The sequence below is a fragment of the Pinus tabuliformis genome, chromosome 3_2 (genome assembly GCF_031772625.1).
Source record: "Pinus tabuliformis cultivar Carrire ecotype Pingquan chromosome 3_2, CPIR1, whole genome shotgun sequence".
Classification (NCBI taxonomy): Eukaryota; Viridiplantae; Streptophyta; class Pinopsida; order Pinales; family Pinaceae; genus Pinus; species Pinus tabuliformis.
Genome location: NC_142302.1, coordinates 758354135 through 758358328, shown reverse-complemented (window position 1 = coordinate 758358328; position 4194 = coordinate 758354135).

Sequence of the window (4194 nt, the reverse complement as noted above, 5' to 3'; positions counted from 1 at the left end):
TCCACCAGTTGGGGTTCTACCACCGCAGTATCATTCAAATCTAGTAGTTGGGGTTCTGTTGTCATCGCACCAATCAAAACCACCAATTGGGGTTCTGTCACCACAGTCCAACTGACATTCAGTTGTTGGGGTTTCGTAGGAAGATCTGATCCATTGTGCAGTAAGGCTTGTGGCTGTTATAGTCTGGGCCCAATTTTCGCAGGACATTGGGCAGGATCAAGTTTTATGGAAATTGGCCACTGCAGTATTGATCAGCAGGGAGTAAAACTCTGTTTGGAGTTAAAAAAAAAAAGTCTGAGGCCTTCCCGGGACGCTTACAAAAGACTTAACCCATAAGATTTATGACGACAAGTTGATCACAGTGGTACCATTCACTTGTCAGCTTCAGTTTTTTGGCGGTCCCAAATTTTTTCAAAGTGTCGTCAAGCGACCAAGATCTATGTATGGTAGAAGCTAGAGCTCAAGTCATGGCCAATGAGAAGATCGAGTGCCTTGAAAAAAAGCTGGGTTCTTTCTAGGAAGAGATGCAGAAAATGACACAATTCATTGCACAATTCAATACGAGCACGTTGGGGTTACATCCGAAGGCACATGGTATTGATGAACACCTTGAAGGAGAATCTAACCATCATATTCACTTCCATGGAAATCACCAACATTCCCACCCTCAACCACCCAAGCTGGACATGTATAAATTTGATGGCTCTTATCCGGTAGTATGGGTAGCACAAATGGAACAATATTTCATTTTGAATGATATCCGCGATGATCCAAATAAACTATGTGTGGGATCCATTTACTTAGACCAAGAGAGATGGCAATGATGGTAGTGGCATCGTAAATGCTATCCCAGGAACATAACTTGGCAAGTGTTCTCAAAATCCCTTTGTGACGGTTTTGATAGAGAATCTAATTTTTTGGGTCATCTTACTAAGCTCCGACAGACATGCACTATAAAAGACTACGTTGCAGCCTTTGGGACATTGGCCGTCTGAACAGAGGGTCTAGGAGATGAATTCTACTTGGAATTTTTTATAAGTAGTCTCAAATAAGCCATCCAAGCACATGTCTAGATGCACCACCCACCTACATGGATAGACACTTGCACAAAGGCTATCGAAGTGGAACATGCTTGAGCTACCCAGTCTACTCATCCAAATTTCATAGCCAAGGGATACCCCACCAAGGCTCATGGCCCTACCCAAACACTTAAGGTTCAAAAGGTGTCCCCAACATAAATGGCTGAAAGAAGAAAACAAGGATTGTGCTAGTATTATGATGACAAATATTCCCCGTGGCATAAATGCAAGGAACCAAAATTCTTTCAAATTGACGTTACTAATCAAAACTCATTGGAGGAAGCCTCACCCCTTGGGGGACCAGAGGACGAAGTTGAGGAAACCCAACAGGAAATTGAACTCACAGCTATGCCAGAGGAACCAGTTATCTCGCTACATTCTTTGGCGAGCATTTCTTCGCCCCAAATTCTTAAAATCATTGGATTTATTAAAAATTTCCCTGTAGTAGTATTGATTGATAGTGGTAGCACTCATAACTTTATCCATCAGCGAGTCGGTGAAGTTGCTCATTGTTTTGTAAGGGAAATCTTTAATTTCCAAGTCCTTATTGCTGATGGGGGGACAATGAAATGTGAAGGCTTTTTCGAAAATATTAAACTTCAGATGGGAGACTACCACCTAAAGACGCACATGTTTGCGATTAACATGGGTGGTTGTGACATTGTCTTGGGTGCTAAATGGCTTCACACACTAGGCCCAATCACAATGGATTTCCAAGAGTTATATATGAGCTTTAAGAAGAATGACCACATGCATACACTCCGTGGACTCCAAGGAGGTGCTCCTTCTATCATCAGCTCACATCGAATGGAAAGGTTGTTGAAAAAGGGCCATCATGGAATTATCGCGCAGTTTAATGCCATCCAGGCTGTAGAAACCACTACTCTTCATATTCATTATGAGATGCAATCGGTCTTAAACCACCACCAGAAGGTATTTGAAAAACCTAAAGAGATTCCACCCTCTAGAGGGGAACATGATCATAACATCAATTTGGTCTCATGGGCACAACCGTCGAATGTGTTCCCATATCAGTATCCTTTCACCCAAAAGAATGAAATTGAAAAAATCATCAAGGAACTCCTTGAAGTTGGTGTTATTTGTCCTAGCATTAGTCTTTATTCATCACCAGTGGTCATGGTGCTCAAGAAAGATAGGGAATGGCGCATGTGTCTATACTTTTGGGCCCTCAACAAGCTCACTGTCAAAGACAAATTCCCTATCTCGGTTGTTGATGATCTGCTTGATGAACTGAATGGTGCTCAATTCTTTACTAAGCTAGATCTTTGCTCTGGCTATCACCAAATACGCATGAAAGAAGTAGATATTCACAAGACTGCTTTCCAAACTCATGAAGGCCATTATGAATTCTTGGTCATGCCATTTGGTCTCTGTAATGCCTCATCTACTTTTCAAAGCCTCATGAATCACTTGCTGAAACCATATCTCTGAAAATTTGTCCTCGTTTTCTTTGATGACATTCTCATTTACAGCCTAACCTAGGGAAAACATCTTCAACATGTAGACCTAATCTTGCAATTGCTCCAGAATCACAAATTATTTGTCACATTGTCCAAGTGCTCTTTTGGCATGGAAGAAGTCGAGTATTTGGGACACATTGTGGGTTGTGAAGGTGTCAGGGTTGATCCCAAAAAGATATAGGCAATGCAAGATTGGCCCCAACCAAAAACCTTGAAGAGTTTGAGGGGATTCTTGGGTCTCACCAGCTACTATCGAAAATTTGTTTGCAATTATGGTCGCATTGCTAGACTCCCCACTAACCTTCTCAAGAAAAATTCATTCCTCTCGACTGATGCAACACAGTAGGTGTTTATGGATCTCAAATAGGCCATGTGTTCCACTCCAGTATTGGCACTACTCGACTTCACCAAATATTTTGTGATTGAATGTGATGCTTTAGGTACTAGTATTGGTGTTGTCTTAATGCAAGAAGGCCAACCCTTGGCTTTCACCAGCCAACAACCGAGTGGGAAACATTTGGGACAATCTACCTATGAGAAAGAGATGATGGCCATCTTACATGCAGTAGATACCTGACGACCATACTTATTGGGGTGGTGTTTCGAAATCCGCATAGACCATCAAAGCCTCAAATATTTTTTGGAGCAACGCCTATCCTCGCCACAGCAAAATAAGTGGTTGGCCAAAATGTTGGGATACGATTATGAGATAATTTACAAGAAAGGGCGTGACAATGTAGTAGCAGGTGCTTTATCATGCCAATTTAAGTATGAAAGCACCCTGCTATCCATCTCTCTTCCCATAACGTATTAAATTGAAGAAGCCCACAAGGAATGGTTTTCACACCCCTTTCTCTCCCAACTCATTAATAACTTGAAAGAAGATCCTAATTCCTCAGTTGGCTACTCTTGGAAGGATGAGATTCTTCCCTATAAGGATCGAGTAGTTATATCACCGACATCCACCCTCAAAACACACATTTTGGCAGAGTTGCACTCATCTCCCACTACAGGCCATGTGGGCTTTTAGAAGACTTATGCTCACACTTGTCATTTTTTCTTTTGGATGGGCATGAAAACTAAAATTCTTACTTTTGTAGTTGAATGTGATGTGTGTCAACGCCACAAAGGAGAAACAATCAAGTTACCTGGAACCTTACAACCATTGCCAATCCCTGCCTCCGTTTGGATGGATTTTTTTATGGATTTCATTACTGGTCTCCCGAAGTCAGGAAACAATTCAATCATCATGGTGGTTGTGGACACACTTTCTAAATATTCTCATTTTTGTGCTCTACCCCACCCATTTACCCCCTCTTTGGTGGTTCAATCTTTCATGGACTAGATCTTCAAACTGCATGGCATGCCCACTTCCATTTTGTCTGATCATGACCCAAATTTCACCAGTAACTTTTGGAAAGAACTTTTCAAACTACAAGGCACCCAACTCCAACTAAGTACTTCCTATCATCCCCAAACTGATGGTCAAAATGAAGTAGTCAACAAATGTGTGGAGACATACATAAGGTGCTTCACTTCAGAAAAGCAGCTTCAATGGGTACAGTGGCTACCTTTAGATGAATGGTGGTATAATACTAACTATCATGAAGCCACCAAGATAACTCCATATGAAG